Genomic DNA, 23172 nt, shown 5'->3' on the forward strand with positions numbered 1-23172 from the left:
AATTCCTACGAGCCTTAGGAAACTTCGTGGAGGTGTAGGTGTGATTTTGATTTTCATTGATTTCTCATAAAAGTATCTAATTCTAAATTTTCTTCGGTTCTTACTTCCCCCTCCCATCCCACTTTGTGGTATTAACTCTTCATAGTGATTGAAATTTCGGCAATTATTTCTGTTTGTATAATGCGGCCCGGTCTGGGTCGGGATTAAAATTACACCCCGGAGATTTGTAAATTGGTCTCAGTTCCCGCATCTTTTTGCCATCTAAGTAACAATGTCTGTCGCGACAAGAACCCCCAACCCCAAAAATATCTATTAGACGAGGTCATTGTCTGGATCATTTATAATGAAATTAAGAATTCTTTGCCTACTCATTTCTAAGAATTAAAAAAAAGTAATTAACTTACGCTATTGAAAGATAGTCTGAGGATTTTATAAATTAAATGTATTTTTTGATATTGTTTCACAACTTCCCTCTTGGGAGATTTCAGATTCTCTTCGAATTAGATTTTCATAAGTGTAAAGATAATAATTATAGAAGTAAACATTACAACATACCTATCCTTACTCTCTTGTGAGGTTGAAAACAATCTAACTCAATTTTGTTGTATTGTATTTTAACATTATTTTATATGATTAATAGTATGGTATAACTAGACCCAAACCCAGACATCCAAAGTGAAAGTTATCCTCCAACACCAAATTGTTCTATATGGTCTACATAATGTTCAGAAAACAGTCTTACCATTTTGAGCGTCGGGTTTGGGGGGAGAGGGGGAAGAAATGGGTAAATTCGTAGTTTTTTACGTTTTTCGTCAATATTTCTAAAATTATGCGGTTTAGCATGAATAACCTTCTATACAAAAAAGTTCTACATTAAATTTGAAATAAAAAAGGTCCTATGCGTAATCCTTCTAAAATGAACGGTTCAAAAGTTACGGAGGTATTATAGTATAATTGGTCCAAAAAAGGCCTAACCCAGACATCCAAAGTAAAAGTTTTCCTTCAACACCAAATTGTTCTATATTATGGTCCACATATTGTTCAGTAAAAAGTTACACCATTTTGAGTGTCCGGTTTGGAGGGGAGATGGGGGAAAAGTCGGTAAATTAGTAGTTTTTTTAAGTTTATCGTCAATATTTTTAAAACTATGCTTTAGCAAAAACAGTGTTTTAGACAAAAATGTTCTGCGTAAAATTTAAAACAAAAAAGGTCTGATACATAATTGTCATAAAATCAACAGTTCCAGAGTTACGCAGGTTAAAAAGTGGAGGTTTTCGATACTTTTTATATTCTTTGGACAATTTATAGAAATTTTCTGTAACAGGATTGTGTTTTGTAAATGAAATTTGTTATTTCAGGGGCCGATGATATGTTAGTGATAAGCCCTTGAAGAAACGCCAACCTCACCACCCAAAATCATCATCAATTGCCCATAACATATAAAAAGTATCGAAAACCACCACTTTTCACCCTCCGTAACTCTGGAACGATTAATTTTATAACAATTATGTATAGAATCTTTTTTGTTTTAAATTTCACGTAGAACATTTTTATTTAGAACATTGTTTTTGCTAAAGGATACCTTTAGAAATATTAACGAAAACGTAAAAAAACTAATAATTTACCGACTTTTCCCCCATCTCCCCCCCAAACCGGACGGTCAAAATGGTGTAACTTTTTAATGAACAATATGTGGACCATATAGAGCAATTTAGTGTTGAAGGAAAACTTTTACTTTGGATGTCTGGGTTAGGCCTTTTTTTGGACCAATTATAATATACTACCTCCGTAACTTTGGAACCGTTCATTTTAAAAGGATTATGCATAGGACCTTTTTTATTGCAAATTTAATGTAGAATATTTTTGTATGGCGGGTTGTTCATGCTAAACCGCATAGTTTTAGAAATATTGACGAAAAACCTAAAAAACTACGAATTTACTGATTTCTCCCCCCTCTCGCTCCCAAACCCGACGCTCAAAATGGTGCGACTTTTTTCTGAGCATTATCTGGACCATATACATAGAACAATTTGGTGTTGGAGGATAACTTTCACTTTGGATGTCTGGGTTATGCGATTATTTGGATCAATTATATCATACTATAAAATATTAAATGATTAGCTATCTTGCCCATGGGCAGTTTACAAAAAATGCCATATAAGCCGAGATATTGCAAATTTTGTTAGCGCGCTTCAATTTTCAGTTCCACTCTAAAAAACACGGTATTTTACGAGTACCATCACTTTAACGGGTTATAACTTTAGCGTTAAATTTATTAAGAGCTACTTAAGTTTTGTCCTCATAGACCATAGCTACTTAAATTGCCAGTATGTACAGTGCTGTCCTGGCTCATGGGTGAGACACTGGTCTATGAAAAAATTGATTTGGCTCATATATGAGTCGCTTGGTAGCAAAAATTACCATTAGATTTACCATGCTTGAGTTAGAAAACACTGATTGTAATTTTAATTATAATATTCAAGCAGAGTAAATATTTGTTGAAACATTTCTGGTTTTGGTTTCTTTCAATCAGTCAATGATTGCACAGTAAACGATCAAAAAAAAAATATATAAATATGCCGTCTACAAGTTGAATGATAACTTAGATCTTCATTTCGAATCCCTTAAATTTTCAGCTCTTAATATTAGTAAACATTGGAGGTTGGTTTTTAAGAAAGAAATGTTATCTTGGCTCCTATTGGTCATAGAAGATGGTATTTTTTTGGAACGAAGCTAAATCTAATCTGTTTATCCTCTCCGTGAAAAACAAAATGAATAACTTATAAAACTAGGTATTTGGAAGGTCTGTTTAAAGTTTGTCATGTTTAACATATTGAACTATTGACATACTTTTTTACATTTAGAGCTTACAGTTAAAAGTATTTTTTCCTTTTTGGTTAAAACATGTACATTACTTTCAGCACAATTTTTCCTAATTTAATATCAGTCTTAATCCATTTAATACTTCACAGCATTTATATTTTTTAATAGTATTTCTATTTTATTTATTAGTCCCCTGAAACATATGCAACTGACCTTATTATCCATTTTCAATAATTTTCAAAATTTAAATTTTCAATAGTTCAATATGCAGCAAACTTTTTACATTCAGACATCACAAATTTAAAAATTGTTCGATTAAAATATGTATGTACATTTTTCAATTCCACTTCCCTCATTTAATATCAGTTATTTTCCTTTAATACCTCCCATAATTTACATAACAGAACTATAGATTGGTATTTTCTTATTATATTCATTAGTTCCCTGACACATATGCAACCAACCATTCCTTTAGTTGCAATTCTTTCAAATTCTACAGATGTTACTCCATTAAAATACGAAGTGTTTTTTAACAAAAATTTCTAAATATTTCTAGTTAATTTCGCTAATATTTGTGCATCACAACTCACAACTCTACTTAACTAAATATAATTATTTTCACTCAGTTACATTTGAAAAACAGTCTATGACGTCACAGCATTTCAGTAGATTTTTGCCTTTGATTTCGGTCCACTAATGAATATATTACAGCCCATTAACCTTTATTTACAAATTAGAATTCACAACAAACATTTTTAATAGTTGCATAACAATAAAAGTTAAATATTAACCCTCTTTGTCAAAAATTTTTGGGATGACATTTGAAAAATCCACCTACCTTCCTTTGACATCTTGTCATAAATTTTCAGGCACCAATCTGTCTAATCAGTTGGTTGTAAACCTCTCACCTGATCACAACAACCTTGTGCAATTTCCGAGCAAGGATGGCATACATCCACATGTGATATTTATAATCTTAAGACATCGACTTAATGTCGACTACTATATAGCATAATATAATGTAGCAATAATGTCTGTACCTCAGAGCTAAACTGTATTAACTCCATTTTTTTGAAACATTGTATTATTTCACTTTCTACGTAACACACTTCACATCTTTCATATGCGATACGATATAAAATCCTATTTAATGTGGTTCCGAAGATAGGCAACGTTAAAGTGTATTAAGTCCCTCCGTAGCTCCGAGCTAAACAGTCGTTTACACTTAATACCCAGCAAAATAAAAGTATTAACTCCATGGAACGATGTAAAACTGCGGCATGCTACTGGTAGTCAGTATTCTGTAAAAAATAAATGAAAGTAAAACTAAATGACTTCAAGGATTTTAATAATCTTTAAAACAACACTTTTTTAAGTGTTCACCTTTTATTATAAGGAAAAAGCTCGTTTTTTTTTCGCAGAATACAGACTTTCATGTCAGACGTTGTCCACTTGGAAGTATGTATGTGGCGATAATTTGGGATTACTTTTTTCAAAACTAATTTTAGTTCGGCTTAACTCTGTGGATCTTAACAGAAATCCTAGGCGTGTTGAGTTTCCTGCGTGTCTGCCTGTGATTCACGATAATCCAAAGGAATTTCATAATTTTTTAAAAACTTATCCCCTCCGATAAAGTAGATGAGGATTTATAAAATTTTTCCAAAATAATTGTAAGGCAAGCCGCACACCAAAGAAACATGAAACGAAAAACATGAAACATGAAACGTGAAACATGTTTCATGAAAATAAAATACTGCTAAACAAATCTCAAAGTCCGCCTACCAATGAAACGAGTGTGATTCATGCTCATGACACATTTTTATTTCCGGAGAGTTTCATAAATGGCCGGACGTATATTTGTTTAGCAGTGTTTTATTTCCATGAAACTTAATTTACGTTTCTTTGATGTGCGGCCTCCTTAGGCAAGCCGCACACGAAAGAAACATGAAACGAAAAACACGAAACATGAAACGTGAAACATGTTTCATGAAAATAAAACACTCCTAAACAAATCTCAAAGTCCGCCTACCAATGAAACGAGTGTGATTCATGCTCATGACACATTTTTATTTTCGGAGAGTTTCATAAATGGCCGGACGTATATTTGTTTAGCAGTGTTTTATTTACATGAAACGTAATTTACGTTTCATGTTTCTTTGATGTGCGGCCTTAGTGAAAAACACTCATGATTCTTTGAGTTTCGTTTTTATTTGAGTTTATTTCATTTAATTTAAAAAAAGAAGTGTTCTTGACTAAATTTTGTTTCATGTATCGTATTATCTCCAGATTATTTAATCAGGTGTGTCAATTTACCATTATATTATCTCCCGAACATGGTAATTGTTTTCATGCCAAACAGTATTAACTCCATGTTTTTTCAAAAAATTAAACAGGTATAAAAATAACAAATACAGTAATATATGGTATCATTTATACTTATCAAATAGTGTGTATCACATATTTGAAGAAAAAGAAATAAAAATTGTACTTAAAATTTACTCTTTATATTTCTTTTAAACTGCTCTCCTGTAAAATTTCAATTTTGTGACTTAATACAGTTTAGCTCTGAGGTACAGATGTTATTTAGAGGTTTTTACACCTATTGAAGTGGCTAGTTTCAATTACTTGTACACTGGACGTAAGTAACCACACTTTCTTATTTTTTCAACTGTCAAAATTTCACCCTTTTGCCTTTTAATCTTAGTGGTTCACTTATTTCCAGGTTTACACTGATGATGGTCAGTTTGACCGAAAACGTTTTGTACTTCCACTCCCTTGTGGATAAATTTTAAGAATTTTAATAAATTATATACCTACATACAACAGAAGTGTTTACTTCATTCCACGTTGTTTTAACGAAGGTATACAGCCAACTACACGGTTTACCCTTTTAAAGTTTTAATATTTTACAATATTTTTTATAAATTATTGCAAAAGTAAGAGTTTTTTGCACTTATCTCAGTTAATTGTTTATGCATTTTAATTTGACAATTCAATTTTGGAATCTCACGAACTTTTTAAGATCTACAACATTTATGAAAGGTTTTATAGACAAAACATATTTTTTTCTTTCCTGACTGAAGTAAAATAATTGAATTATATAAAACATAATGTAGCATAACTTCACAATGTTGTCACTTATTTATTTTAATCCACTTCAAATGTAGCATGTGCCTAAATCGTGTTAACATATATAATTACCTCTCGGATGGTCCCCGTTACCAAAACCAAAACCAATTACGCAGATATCCTAGATTTCCCAAACTTTCTAACATAGTTTGCATTTTGGGTTTGTCCTTCAGCGAAAATTTAACTTCCTTCGCGACCTATTTTGATTACCAGATTATTGCTCTGTGGTCTTTAAACCGATACAATAGTTTGGGGTAATGACATAAAATATTAAGAATTTTATATGTATTAGAAGATTAATTAATATTAAATAATATCAAATATTATTTAATATTGAACTGTATCATTGTTTTTGTAAATATTTAGGGCCGGTTGTTCGAACGCTAATCAACATTGATCACTATCAAATATTTAATTACTGTCACAACTGTCAATGTCAACTTTGGTTGGGTTGCTGAAAACATAGTTAATTATAATTATGAGATTAGTTAGTCAATTAACATAACAATTATTAACATAATTGAGTAACTAATTTTTTAATTGTCATCAATAATTAGGTATGTTTTCGGCAACCCAACCAAAGTTGACATTGAGAGTTGTGACAGTAATTAAGTATTTGATAGTGATCAATGTTGATTAGTGTTCGAACAACCGGCCCTAAGTGTGCTAATTCTTGAGGAACGGGTTCCGAATAAACAGCCCGTGTATGACTGCAAGAACACACTTTGCTAACAACACAATCGTCAAAGAGAAGCGTAGCGCGTCTTCATCAAATAAATGGTTTTCGCCCCACGCTTTTCTTTAACGAATGTGTTTTTCGAAGATTTTTTCAATTTTTTTTTATTTTTTGCTTTTTAATTGATTTTTTATAATATGTTTAATTTTAGTCACTCGTAACTAAAGAAAAGCATTTCTTAAAAATATTTTTTTCATATTTTTTTATTTTTTACTTTTTAGTCTTAAGGCTGTATGACACTATGCATTTTCTTGTATCATTTCTAATATCGTTTCTGATATCGTTTCTTGTATACATTTTCTTGTATCATTTCTTGTACGTACATTTGTGCCCTGTATGACACTATGCAAGTTCTTGTATCGAAAATTGTATGAAATTCAGCACGTGATGGTCGATATTTTGTTTGTCACCCCGTGTCACGTTATGGTAGTACTGCATCTACATCTACAGCTGGTTTTAAGGATTTTATAAAATTTATAAATTTTTAATTAACATTTTAATGTTAACCAGAATTTTACGTTGACTGTTTGAGGTTGATTATTTGTGTTTTTATTTTGTTTTGATATATTTGTGCTAAAATATTTGCATTAGAATTATTTTCAGTTTGATCCAAATTAGGAGCTATTGTATTTTGTAAAAAATTATGCACCATGAAACCTAAATTTATAGTTTGAACTTTACTAGGAGCTAAATATATGGTTATTAGTAGAACAGTAGTCCATACCAAACGGTATATTAAGTATCAATATAAGATTTATAAATAATACCTACAAAAACACAAATAAATTCATCAATACATGATCTCATTTTCATTTCAGCCGCCATTATGAGTAAGGAGTAAGTAATTATGACATTTTAAATTTTAGATGTTTTACCAGCAGGTTTTACGTTTTTGCTCTTTGAGCAGAAATTGGCGCAGTTCTTGTACAAGAATCTGTGTCTGACTCAAATTCTTGTATCGTTTCTTGTATCTGTGTATGACACTATGCATTTTTTTGACATATCAGAAACGATATTAGAAATGATACAAGAAAATGTATAGTGTCATACAGCCTTTACACTTTTTAAACATTAAAATATATCGTCATGTTTATTAAAATATGTACAACACGTGATGTACAAATATGAAAAGTAGACGAAATCGGCTTAAAATTTGAAACTTTATTGTTTATTTATGAAGCAAAACGTAAACAATTAACGTAAAAAGTGAAATTATGTATAGTTCATATAATTAGCTACAATCTGTAAAAGTTTCAAGTTTATTCATTCAAGACATTGACATTGACTAAGAATGTATTTAACCTTTCCGTGGCCGTGCGGGGCATCTTAGGTACCCCAGATGCGGTTTTGTCTTTATAACTTTTCAAAATATTTTTATTTTTTGTATCCCTCCAGGTAATATTAAAAAATATATTACTAAATCGTTTTTTATAAAAATTATCAAATATAATTTAAATTTTATACTAAAATTGAAATTAACTCCTCGGGACACACAGTGCCAGAAACCCCGCCAGAGACATTCAACAATATACAAGTCGAAGATGCAGCTTTTGTGCCAGGGCACGTAATAGAAAGACTCAAATATCATGTAGTACATGCAGAAAACCCATTTGTACCGAGAAGAAAGTACATCATTTTTATACCTTGACTGTAAAAATGATGAATTAGATCAAATTGTAATTACAGGTAAAAATAAAAAAAACGTAAATCTTTTTAATAATAAAAACAAATTATTTCAGTTACTAGTGCTTTATTATATAACTTTTCAATCAATACTGTAAAATTGAAATGAATCATTAAATTATTTTAGTGGGGTACCATAGTTGCCCCGCACGGCCTGCAGCGTAAGTTTTTATAGCACGGTCCCGGAAAGGTTCTAAGAACTAAAAGGCAGTTTAAACACCAACCGTCTGTCTTGATTTACCTCACGTTCAGTAAAGATCTTTTACTCTCCCTTAGCTGCTTAACATTGAAAACGTGTTATAGCCCTTACTACAGATATTCTAGATTTCCCAAACCTTCTAACATAGTTTACATTTTGGGTTTGTCCTTCAGTGACAATTCAACTTCCTTCGCGACCTATTTTGATTAGCAGATTATTGCCCTGTGGTCTTTAAACGGAGACAAAGGCAATAGCTTGTAATAAATTTAGACGTTATATATACAGGGTGATTCATTGGGAAACGGAAATACTTAAAGAGTGAATAGAGGTAACTGAGGTCGTTCTAGATAACTACAATTAATTGCCTCACCGATTTTTATATCGGAGTTACAGGATGTTTAATCGATTTTGCCCATTTCTTTCAGAACTCATAACTTTAGAACCACCTTGTATATTTTTTGGATATCTGGCATACATACGTTTCATTTTGAACCCAAACCACCCAACTACCTATCACAAGAAAAATCCAGGTCCGGACTAAAAAAAATTTATAATTTATTGTGACCTTGAAACAACACTCTGTATATTGAAATTTTTAAAATCCGTTTGCATATTCGACAAGAGCACAAAAAACTAAGTATAATGGTTCGCTTCAATTTTTCAGTTGGATTTTAAAAATTTCAATATACAGAGTGTTGTTTCAAGGTCACAATAAATTATAAATTTTTTTTAGTCCGGACCTGAATTTTCCTTGTGATTACTAAATGGGTCGTTCCAATGTAGTGAATAAGTATTGGTTATTTTTAAAATGGGTATTTGTTCATTAACTTTAATTTAATATTTGTTCATAATTTATTATTAAAAGTAATAATACCAGCTCTTTAATCTCAGAGTTCTTAAAAATTTAAATATAATTTCAAAATTAAAGTCATTAAATTGTCTGACCAAAAAATTGAAGCGAACAATTAAACTTAGTTTTTTGTTCTTTTCAAATATGCCAACGGATTTTAAAAATTCAATATACAGGGTGTTGTTTCAAGGTCACAATGAACTTCAGTGAAAGTTTAATTTCCATCGCGACCCATTTTGATTAGCAGATATTGTTTTGTGGTCTTTAAACCGAGACAATAGTTTGTAATACATATTCAAGTTTCACTTATTTGAATTTATTATCTAATTTATATTTATTACTTAATTAATTATTTACATGTTTTTATCTTATCTTAATAAGAAAATTTTACATATGAATACATATGAGAATTCGTCGACAACTATAGCAAATATCTGATAAATATGAGAGACACCTGTTTCCTTGTCATCATTTCATTCTGGAAATTATCATAATTTTAAAGTCCTTTCAGAGAATATTTTTGTTTCAAATAATAAAATTTGTAGAACTAAAATTTTCGTACCAATATTAATGAAATGGATGTGATAAGATTGCCTGACAATGAAAAGTGAAATAATTAACTTTCAATATTAACAATATTAAAAATAAAACTTTATTAGAACCATTCTTCCAGTCACACCATTCGCGTCTTCTAAAATTTGCAAGCCAGCGAATCGCCGGAGCAAATAAGGCCGAGGGAGATCTATCAAGTTGCATCTCACTTCCCGCTTCGCCATCACGGTAAAATTCCAATAAAGATTAGTTCCCATAATCCATTATATTCAAAAAAAAAAACTTCTTTCTATACGTACTTTCCATTTTGTTAAACTTTTTAAAATATTATTATTATTTTTATTTTTTAATTTTAAATAACCTATTCTAGGTACACCACTTGTAACGTCACTTTGACGTAAAAGGTGCGTTTACACGAGGTAATAATTTAAAAAAACGGCTTCTAGATACGTAAGCCTGTAAACTATTCAATGACCGTAACTGTACCTACTATATTTAAAAATATATTTATTCCTGTGTTTTTAGTGTTAAATGCCCTGGTCTGATAAAAACAATGTCATACCTATATGTAAAATTAAAGTTGATGATCATAGTTTAGACATATTATCATTTCTACATTTTTTCGGGTCAATCTAATAGTCTAAGAGCTAGTGAACCCTCCGACTAACGGTCGTCCTGTAAGGCTAAAAATTTTTCTAGTGATAATTCATAGCACATCAAGGCTAAAAACCATGACCTGGCAGGCCTCAGCGGTGCACGTGTATCTACCAGGTGAATCGAAAAGTGCAAATTTAGGGGGTAAAATAAACTTTCTCCTGTAAGGTTTAAATTTAAGTATGTGTTTGAGTAAGTCATTTAGAAGAAATGTGTACAATGACAGGCGATTCTGAAGAGCATAAGACCTTGCCAGGCGAGGGGAAAGATTAGGGGTTTTTCCTAAAATTATTCTTTTTGCATCGAACAAATTTTTTTTTAGGTTTTTTGAATAATTCCAAACAGAAAAGGTCTTTAGTGAGTTTTCTCTTAAGTTAATAGTTTTTTTTTATATAAGCGATTGAAAATTTTGAAAATTGCGAAATAGGCCATTTTTAACCCTAAATCGGACATTTATCTAAAAATTTCAAAGTTGCCAAGGTAGGTGGACATTATTTAAATATTGATTGATGAAATCCCAAAGAGTTTTTTTTAATACAATATCGGAAACGCCTTTGTTTTTTAATTGCTAATCAAGCGGGCGCGACACTGTGGTATAAGTGAGGACGTTTGAGTTGGCATAAATTCATTATCTCGAGAATGGGCAAATTTCAAGAGAAATTCTCAGACAGGTCGATTTTATTTTTAAATTAGGACTTTTTGGCATATATGTAATACTAGTGACGTCATCCATCTGAGCGTGATGACGTAATCGATGATTTTTTAAAATTAGAGTAGGGGTTGTGTGATAGCTCATTTGAAAGGTTATTTAATTCTCTATTCACTAATATAAACATTAACATAATTATTTATACAGGGTGTACAAAAAAATTTTTTTTTATTAAATTAACTTTGATTAAATTTGACAAATAGAAGAAAAATTTTTTTTGTACACCCTGTATAAATAATTATGTTAATGTTTATATTACTGAATAGAGAATTAAATAACCTTTCAAATGAGCTATCACACAACTCCTACTCTTATTTAAAAAAAATCATCGATTACGTCATCCCGCCCAGATGGATGACGTCACTAGTATTATATATATGCCAAAAAGTCCTAATTCAAAAATAAAAATCGAGCTATCTGAGGATTTCTCTTGAAATTTGCCCGTTCTCGAGATAATGAATTTATGCAAACTCAAACGTCCTCACTTATACTACAGTGACGCGCCCGCTTGATTAGCAATTAAAAAAACAAAGGGGTTTTCGATATTTTATTGCAAATAACTCTTCGGGATTTCATCAATAAATGTTTAAAGAATATCTACCTATCTTGGCAACATTGAAATTTTTAGACAAATGTCCGACTTAGGGTTAAAAATGGCCGATTTCGCAATTTTCAAAATTTTCAATCGCTTATATAACAAAAACTATTAACTTAAGAGAAAAATCACCAAAGACCTTTTCTGTTTGGAATGTATCAAAAAACCTAAAAAAATTGTTTGATGCAAAAAGAATAATTTTAGGAAACACCCCTAATCTTTCCCCTCGCCTGGCAAGGTTTTATGCTCTTCAGAATCGCCTGTCATTGTACATATTTCTTCTAAATGACTTACTCAAACACATTCTTAAATTTAAACCTTACAGGAGAAAGTTTATTTTACCCCCTAAATATGCACTTTTCGATTCAACTGGTAGATACCGCTGAGGCCTGCCAGGTCATGGTTTTTAGCCTTGGTGTGCTATTAATTATCACTAGAAAAACTTCTAGCCTTACAGGACGACCGTTAATCGGAGGGTTCACTAACTCTTAGACTATAAGCTAAGTATTTTTTTTTCTAGGCCTGATAAGAACAGTGTGTATTTATTATCAAAATCTAATGTGTTACATTTTTATTTTCAAAGGAACAAATATCTGTGAATTATTATCTACCTCGACAAATCGTATTTTTTCGTATAGACATCTGTTTCTGGGTGCATGTTTTGTTAAATGATATACCTCTCTCTGTTTCAGCTACTTAGCGCCCTATAAGTAAAACTCTTCATAGCCTTTGCCCTTCGTAGATAAAATTTTAGTTAACTGTACTGATACCAAACACTCGTGGAGTACCGGTCCGATTCCGATATCAACCGATTGTAGATACAATACTCAAATAGGTACTCGCTCTGATACGATTGGTACGAAGTAAAGAAGTTATCAGAGTAATCAAAGTAATCAAAGTAACGATTTGTCTCTCTGTATAGTAATCGTTACTTTCGGTATTCGTAAGTAACGAGTACTTTGTAACGAAAAGTTACTTTTTCAACATTACTATACAGGGTGAAGCAGATAAAGGGCCTATTAGAAATATCTCGAGAACTAAACGTAAGAGAATAATGAAAATTGGAATAAAGGGGTTTTGAGGTGTGAGCTATTTAATGAAAATATTTTGGTCTCTTTGCTACTTCCGGTTATACCGGAAGTTGACTGTAACTTCGTTTTTTTTAAATGGGACACCCTGTATATTTTTACATTTTTGGATTCTCCTTGATTTCTTCTTTCTTAAAATATAAGGTTTTGCAATATTATACAGGGTAGTTTAAAAGATAATTACGTTTTCATATTAATTTCGTAGCAACATTCACAACCTGTAGAATTGTAGTAGTTTGAGATAATAAACTCTATTTACGTTCAAATGATTTTTAATATAGTCTACTATTTTTAAGAATTGTTGGTATAGTTAAATTTTTCATTTTAGTATACAGGGTTGGTCGAAACTCGAAATGAGTATTTTCTGAGTTTTCTTAAATAGAACACCCTATATTTTAGTATTGCAATGAAATTATATTTTATGGTACAGTGGAACCCCGATAAGTCGGCCCCCGATATCCCGGAAGTCCGGCTAACCCGGGCCGATTTTCATCACACAAACATTTCAACAATAAAAATGGGAGAGATAATGTGTATTTGTGCAATTTGAACTATACGATAGTAAAAATTACTCATGCCACACGGCGGCAGAGCCACGTTCATTGTCTCGGATGATTGGAAATAACAGGCACCTGTAGTATTCCTTTATTTATTTGGACTTAGTTTTCACTGTTCTTAAATAACATAACATTAACATATTTCATGTTATTTCAATTATAACGGAATTTATCTGTAGTCCGGTCGCCAGGGGGGGTACAACGGCCTCGTTAATTCAGATGGACTTACTCAAGTTTTTTTTATGTATTTTGACCCGTAGAACACGAATTTTTTGGGTAACAGTTGATCCGGATGTCGATAAGATTGTTATAGACCAAGAACTTGAGGAATCAAATAACAGCGATTTTTGGCAAAACAAAACAATATTTTGTATTTTTTGGGCCATTTTAAGTAAAAAATATTTCTACAAGTTTTTTCGTAGGATGCACAGTTTTCGAGATAAACGCGGTTGAACTTTAAAAAAATCGAAAAATTGCAATTTTTGAACCCGAATAACTTTTGATTAAAAAATAAAATAGCAAGTCTGCTTACCGCATTTGAAAGTTTAAGTCAAATTATATCGGTTTTGATTATTTGCATTGGTAAAAATTTATTTTTTTATTGTTTAACAAAGCTATAAACACGTAGGGTTTCCCGTGCTTTTACATGCGTTTTAACGCATGTAACGTAGAAATAGTCTTGATTGCACTAGTACCTATTCTACCTACTCGTTCGATTTTAAATGAGAAATCATAGAAACATCACTCACGCACTAGTTGTTTGTAGCTTTGTTTAGCAATAACACAATAAATTTTTAGCAATGCAAATAATCAAAACCGACATAATTTGACTTGAACTTTCAAAGGCGCTAAGCAGAATTGCTATTTTATTTTTTAATCAAAAGTTATTCGGGTTTAAAAATTGCAGTTTTTCGATTTTTTGAAAGTTCAACCGCGTTTATCTCGAAAACTGTGCATCCTACTAAAAAACTTGTAGAAATATTTTTTGCTTAAAATGACCCAAAAAATACAAAATATTGTTTTGTTTTGCCAAAAATCGCTGTTATTTGATTCCTCAAGTTCTTGGTCTATAACAATCTTATCGACATCCGGATCAACTGTTACCCAAAAAATTCGTGTTCTACGGGTCAAAATACATAAAAAAAATTTGGGTAAGTCCATCTGAATTAACGAGGCCGTTGTACCCCCCCTGGCGACAGGACTACTGTAAGTATACCGTATTTTATTAATTTTTACCATATTCTCCGGCTAACCCGGATTTTCGATAACCCGGATCGGCTGCGGTCCCGATTAATCCAAGTTATCGAGGTTCCACTGTACTTTTTAATTGCATTCCCTATACCTAACTGCTTTAATTTGTGAGTTATTGGTGATTCAAGCCAAACATTAATTGCAACACAAAATACGTGAAATTTTATTAGGTTGGCCGTGAAAATATTCAATCATAAATAATTTTTCGGAAATAGATACATATTGATCTAGACTGATACTTAAAATTGCCAATAATGGTTGATCTATCAAAATATCTACGTAGTTAGGATTGTTGGTGCGATTAACAATTAAGCACAAATTAAAGCAGTTAGGTATAGGAAATGCTTAAGAAGTAAAAAAGTACCATAAAATATAATTTCATTACAATACTAAAATATAGGGTGTTCCATTTAAGAAAACTCAGAAAATGTTAATTCCGAGTTTCGACCCACCCTGTATACTAAAATTAAAAATTTAGCTATACTAATAATTCTTAACAACAGTAGACTATATTAAAAATCATTTGGACATAAATAAAGATTTTGATCTCAAACTATTACAATTCTACAGGGTGTGAAAATTGCTAGGAAATGAATAAAACAACTTAATTATCTTTTAAATTACCCTGTATAATAAAACAAATACCATATTTTAGGAAAGAAGAAATTAAGGAGAATCCAAAAATGAAAAAATATATAGGGTGTCCCATTTAAAAAAACGAAGTTATAAGCCACTTCCGGTATAACCGGAAGTACCAAATAGATGGAAATATTTTCATTAAATAGATCAGTCTTCAAAACCCCTTCAATCCAATTTTCATGAATCAGTTGCCTTTAGTTCTAGAGATATTTCTAATAGGCCCTTTATCTGCCTCACCCTATATATTTTAATAATTTCACGTGTGCATATCCCTGTCTATTGTACACCTTTTGTACCATATTTATGTGAACCCCTTGTAAACGTTTTAGAGTAACGCCGTCGACAGCGTTTACTTGTCGCTTGATACTTAACACATAAACTTATTTAGCAAAAAAATATTCGGCTAATTGATATCAAAACCGAAATGGCGTACATAAAAAATACCATATACTGAACGCAAAGGGAGGAATTATGTTGGTTATATTTTAATATACACCACCGCCGCCGGTGATAAAAATTGGCATCTTTACGACTAACGAAGGATCGTAAAATTTGGTTATTTATGATCAAATCTGTAATGCCGTCGCTTCCAAAATTTGGTCCTTTCGACGTCTATTTTTATTTTCATGCAGAGCTCATTAATTTTTTTGGGGTTTCGATTTTCGGTGTAATTGCGTTGTATAAGTACCGCAAAAAGTCCATTGAGAGTTAAATTAATCGACAAAATATTTATAAGGGGTTTAAAAAAAATCGGCGTTTATGATTATTGGTTTCTTTTATAAAGTTAAAACGAATATTTTATGGGTATATTAGAATTTAACTAAACACGTAAAAGTTGAGGTGACAAAAAATGTCTTGATAATTTAACATAAAAACATTAATTGAATTGAGATACAGGTGAACCGAAATGCGAATAGACATGAAAATACTGTGCTTCTTCTTCTTATTTAAGAACAGTGCCAAAATTTTAGGCGTGGGTAGCTTCCATGACTATTTGCCGATGTCGTTCTCGATTTTGCGCGGCATGTAATAGTTGATCTGCTGATAAGCCAGTCCATTGACGAAGGCTTCCAAGCCATGAATATTTCTTTCTACCAATTCCTCTTTTTCCGTCGATCTTTCCATTGAGTATTAACTGCAGCATCTTGTATCTGCTACCTCTCATTATATGCCCAAAATATTTAAGTTTTCTCTTTTTTATCATCTTGGTTAAGTCACCTTCGCCTTGGCCTACTCTGTTTAAGACTTCTCTGTGTTTAACCTTCCGATGACCAACCTTTTTTTATTACACGGATGACCAACGGGGTAAAAAATGACCCCAGGTCAAAAATAACCTGGAATGAATGTTTTCAGCATTTAAATCTTCATTTAACAATACATACTTGTTTTCTGATACTATTTCATCTTCTCTATCATCATAAAAATCGCTAGCAGTAACAATTTCCTGTAACTTAGCCTCAGTAAGATATTTGCGGGCAATATCTTATATGTATACAAAATACTAAGAAACTATAATAATATACGCCAGGAAATAATAATAATGACTAACTGTAGCAGACAGGAATGTTATGATTCTTACATAACAGGCACCACAGTCTAAACATAGATTTTGATAACGCGCAGTGTAAAACAACTTGAAATTCCACATAATAGACGGTATTTTATTAAACATCAACTTCAGAATATATTTTTTATTGGTAAAATATAGGGAATTTTTTTTATTTCAAAATATGAGGATATCTAGAATGATATTAATGTCAAATAAAAAACAATGAGTTAAAAATTGAAAATACTTTTGAATTTATTAAAGAAAAACATACGCTGGGGTCCAAATTTACCCCCTTGGTCATCTGAAGGTTAAGGTACTGTGCGTACTATACTTTTTTATGGATGCTATACAATGAGCAACTTCTCTCACTACTTAGATACATTCAAAACGAAAAATTTCTCACGCAGTACATATTAATATAAATATATCAATATTAGTACATATATTATCTCTTTATTCTAGAAGAAATTATTTCACTATTTTACTAATATATACCTACGTAGAATTAAAATGAAATTATAACTATCCATCTTCATTTTTATTTTTTCTCAGTAATTTTTGTACTCTCTATTCTTTGTGTTTCTTCCTTTTGTTTTTGTTTTCCATCCTCCTACATCTACATAATTTTGCGAATTGTTTATGTTACTGCTTTTTTTTATCCTTCTCTCACCTTTTTGGATCATTTCGTCTTTATTTTTTTTTCGTATTTCTCATTCTCGGTCTTATTTTTAGGTTTTTTTTCATTTTTTCTATTTTTTGTTTGTCGTTATTCGATATTCTTATTTCTGTATTAGCTTTTTTATATTTGCCACTTAAGTATATTCTGTTTACAATCTTCCTCTTCTGTTCAAATTCAAGATTAAGAGTCGGTTGTGCTCTTTATATTCCTGAAATTAGATAAACAAAATAAATAAACAAGAATTGTACAAAAAGACAAAATCAACCACTTGTTCTACTGGGTTTTGGATTTTTACAACTTTGTCAGATAATATTGTATAGGTATATTGTAATAATATATGATATGAATATTACTTCGTTATAAAATTTGAATATTTAAAATTTCACTAGCCTTATCATCATTGTAATTATAGGTCTGGATCCTGCGTATGAAAAAAAACTTGATTAATAGCCAGCTGAAAATTTGTTAATAGCTTAAGGGTATCTAGTCGGACAAACTTTGATATATGAGAACACTGGAACAGGGGAAGTTTTAATTGTGGAACAGGTTAAAAATTTGGAACGGTCAGACGACGAAAACGGCACATGTATTTTGTCCGACAGAACAGACTTAAACTCTCCGAAAAGAGATTAAACTCTCATGCAAAAATCAGACTGCTATTTATCACCAAATGGGCGTTTTAATGAGTGGAACATGTAGAATATGTCAAATGATAGGAATTATGACAGGTGATAAATAGCAGTCTGATTTTTGCATGAGAGCTTAATCTCTGTTCGGAGAGTTTAAGTCTGTTTTGTCGGACAAAATTAATGTGCCGTTTTCGTGGTCTGACCGTTCCAAATTTTTAACCTGATCCAAAATTAAAACTGCCCCTATTACAGTGTTCCCATATATCAAAGTTTATCCGACTAGAAACCCTTAAGCTATTAACAAATTTTCAGCTTGCTATTAATCAACTTTTTTTCATACGCGGGATCCAGACCTATTATTTCGTTAATAATATTTGAATATTAATACTTTGCACAGAAATGGCATACATAAACGAAGACTAATGTCAGAGTGAAATAATGTTATTATCTTTATCACAACTTATTTTTAATTAAAAATTTTAATTAAAAAATAATTAAAACTCTTATACAGCAACAAGAAATGTTTTACGATATAAGCTTTTGAGTAGATAGATTTTAAGTTAATTATATTTTTAAGAGTGCTCTAGCTCGTAGCATAATGCTAATTTTATTGTACAACTTTTTTATTGAACAACTTTGTAAGATAAAGTTTCTTTTTCTATTTTATCCTGCAACTTATTCAGATCGAATTGAAGTTCAAAATAAGTGTTTATTCACTTATTTCGGAATGGGGTTGCAATGCACTGTATTTTTTTTTCACTCCTTTAAACGGGACCGTTGGCGTAGCATATACGGGTGTTTTTAAATAAATATTATAAACTTTAAGGGGAAATTTTACTTGAAAAAATACTGACAGTTGGCTTAAAAATATTTCTCATTCTAGGTGTTTTTTACCATCAGTATATCTGTAGGTACAGAAATCAAAATATATTTTCTCTCTTTCAATTGAATATTTTCGATACATCATACATGCAAATCTTTTGTCTCCATGATACAAGAATTTGAATAGTTTTGCACAAATGATCATTTGGTATGCCTGTGCGGTAATAATCAGTATACATGGATTTTTTTGGTTTGTAATATCACTGTCAGACATCGGAATCGATTCAAATTCAGCTCGTGCCTGGTATTTTGAAATATTATGCGCTATCGTTTTTATAGGACTGGATCCCTCGTACCAAAACAGTTGATTAATAGCAAGCTGAAAATTTGTTAATAGCTTAACGGTGTCTAGTCGGACATACTTTGATATATGGTGTTCCGTCCCTCCAAATATTTTTCTTTTATATACCCTATTCCACGAACATACGCCTGTTTTGGATTACTTCGACAACGAATATTTTACTGTGCAAAATAAGAAGAACGAAAGTAAATTTCAAATTACATTGTTGTTTATTGGAATAATTATTAGCGCCATTTACTTTCGTACTTCTTATGTTGCACAGTAAAATATTCGTTGTCGAAGTAATTCAAAACAGGCGTATATTCGTGGAATGGCCCATATATATAATTAGTAATTAATATTCTAAGTTTTATTATTATTCATTTTTTTTATTGTTTAATCATGTGTGTGTTGGCTTGCGATGCATATACACGCATCCCTCAGAATCGTATAGATATTCTTTATGACATGACATAGAGTTCAGTGCGAAATCACAGTTTTATCTAGTTTTAAAACAAAACCAGTGCCAAACCGCCACCCAGCCTTAGTCGACTAAGAAGAAGAAGAAGACATCATAAAGGTACCGTACATTATATACATCACACACATTTTAATTGATTAATTTTGATTTAACCCCTTTTTCAAACTATCATATAAACCAGCACCTGTTCTAATTAAGTGTCTTATTTCTAATTACCTAAATAGAATCTATGAGTATACATATGGTAACACTGGAACAGAGGAAGTTTTAATTGTGCAACGTGATTTTAATTGTGGAACGGCTCATCTTGGTAAGTTTATGATTGTGAAAACTAGCAGGTTGTTTTTAAGTTTATTCAATAGAAACTTTATACAGAGTGTTCCAACGAAAATTTGACCCCCACCCCAGTAACTCAGAAACCAAGAGTTCTTTCAGAATTAAAAAAACATGTCAATTTGTATTAAGGAGGGGACGGATTTTCATGCAAAATTCGTCCCCCTTTCCCTACCTCGCATCAGCCCCCTCAGTTTTTTTTAAATAGCAAGTGTAGTCGAGTGGCACATCATTTGAAAGGTATTTGTTTTCTCTACAGGACCCTCTATTTTATTTTTTAATTTACGGAATCACCTTAAAGATAATTTTGGATTTAACTAATTTATAATAAATTTGTTAAGTCCAAATTTATCTTCAAACTTATTAATTAAATAAAAAAAAATAGAGCGTCGTTTAGAGAAAAAAATTACCTTTCAAATGATGTGCCACTCGATCACGCTTGCTTTTTAAAAAAAGAATGTGTGTGTACTTTGTACGTACATAAGAAGTTTTACTTCTATTATATGATTTCAACGAAATCAATATAACAGTTTATTTATATTTTATTTAAATATTTAACTAATTTTAATACTTACTACTTTCCAAAAATTTTTATTAAAACAATACGAGAAATTAAAAAAAATTAAAGAATAAAACACACGCAAACACATTGAAAAATGAAACCAAAGAAATTATACCTGAAAAATTGTTGAGAAAATTTTAAATAAATACGTATTTTCTGAAAATAAAAATATTATAAATATACTTGCAATCATAAAATGTATAAAAAAATAAAAATTTGCATTGGGAATTGAACCTGCGTCTATCAGGTTTAGATTATTTTGAACTCACCCCACGCAGAAGTTAACTACCGAGACATGTGAATGAAGTGGAAAGATATACCTAGCAACTAAACGTTTTAAAATTTTTTTGGCAGTTGCTTATTCTGTTAGTTTAATCAAATAAGTTTAATTCTTGTGGAATTAAAATACGACAAGATATAGACTAAAAAAGCAATATATTAGATGGAGATTTTAGTTGATAATCAAATTATGTAAATCAAAGCATTACCTACTAGCTAGGTAGGTACATTTTCCAAATAGGTATTTACCTAATTTGTAATTTTTTATTACAATACTGAAACATTTACAATAAGGTACGTACCTGTTGCTTTTAAAAACTATTTAAAATGTCACTACAATTATGAACTTGCTTTTTGTCACTGTCCTCACAACAATAAAAACTAATATACACAACATTTTGTTTTTCCAGTATCTCCATTTGAACCATTATTGACAGATGATTTTAACACCAAATCAGATCCCTCATAACGTTTCATACCATACTGTCGGTGTACGCATGCGCCCAGCTAAATAAAAATTTAGCCTCGTGCCTAAATAAGTATAACTTCAAAAAGTGGGGGTCGATGCGGGGCAGTAGGGGGTTACATTTGGGGGCATGAATTTTGCATGAAAATTCGTCTTCCTTACATAAAAAATTGACGTGTTTTTTTAAATTTTGAAGAAGCTCTTGGTTTCTGAGTTTCTGGGGGTCAAATTTTCTGGGGGGCATCTTAATGAGTCCGACACGTAGAACTTGTCAAATGGCAGGAACTGTGTTGGTGGTAAATAGCAGTCTGTTTTTTGCATGAGAGTTTAATGAAAGGGTAACAAATCAATTGGAAGTTCTGCCCGACAAAATACATGGGACGTTTTCGTAGTATGACGTTTGAAACCTGTAACCTGTTCCACAATTAAAACTTCCCCTGTACTCTGGGCTAATTAGCAAAATACAAGGAAAAGTTATTTACCAACAATTTTGTTGCTGGAATCGAATCTTATTGTTGTATGTATTAATAATATAGATATGCAAAGTCCGCAGATAGTGTGCTACTCTTTTTATAAACAAAATGGCGCCCGAAAATCGTGTTTTTTTCAATTTTTGCTCTATAACTCCAAAGATTTTAACTTTAACGTGACGTGTTTTTTCCGATTTACTTCGACGAAAACTTTTTCCGGAAAAAGCGGGTTTTTCCAACAAAATCTTTAATTTTCAACTAAACTTTTAGATAAGTAGTTGTCAATTAATAATTAAATAACTTGGTAACGCAAAAGCCCTTTCCATACGTATTTATATGTATGGAATTATAATATATAAACTATAAAATATGGAATTATAATATATAAATTATAAAATATATAAACCCTTTCCATAATTATTGTATATATTATAATTCCAGAAGTCTATGGAAATTTAAAGAACAGTTTAGCAACAATTAAAATTTTAATTAAAAATTTACGGTCGCTATAATAACGACAATAATTAGGATGCATAAGAATAACTATGATATTTTCATAAAAGGACACTATATCTATCTATTTTAATTTACTATACAGACTTGAAATTGGACTATTTAAGCGGCCTCAGGAATATTTTAAAACTATAAACAATTTTTTGGTTTATAAACAAATAGAATATCTCGGGAAATATTAAACTAAATTAAATAGTGAAAACGGTATTCGAAAGACAGCAGCAGGATGCTTCTTTTAAAAGAAAAAACGTTTAATTATGACGAGTGGTTCCTGAGATACCACCGGTCAAAGTTGACCGGAATTTATGGCAAAGATATAAACAATAGGATCATAATTTTCAAACCATCACCTTTTTATTTATATTCTCTTTCTCCACACCAATTTTCATATCTTTATAATCCTCATAACATATATTATTATAATAAAAACCATCGATAATACGTGTGAAAATTGCCAAAAATAGCAAAATTCCAATCAAAAATTAGGTTGGAGAAAATGTCACCCTCAAAGTTCAAAATCGGTATACGTTTATTAAAAAATGCATTTTCTCGGCTTCCCATGGAGCAATTTCCTTCATTCTTTT

The sequence above is a fragment of the Diabrotica virgifera genome, chromosome 6, assembly GCF_917563875.1.
Source record: "Diabrotica virgifera virgifera chromosome 6, PGI_DIABVI_V3a".
NCBI lineage: Eukaryota > Metazoa > Arthropoda > Insecta > Coleoptera > Chrysomelidae > Diabrotica > Diabrotica virgifera.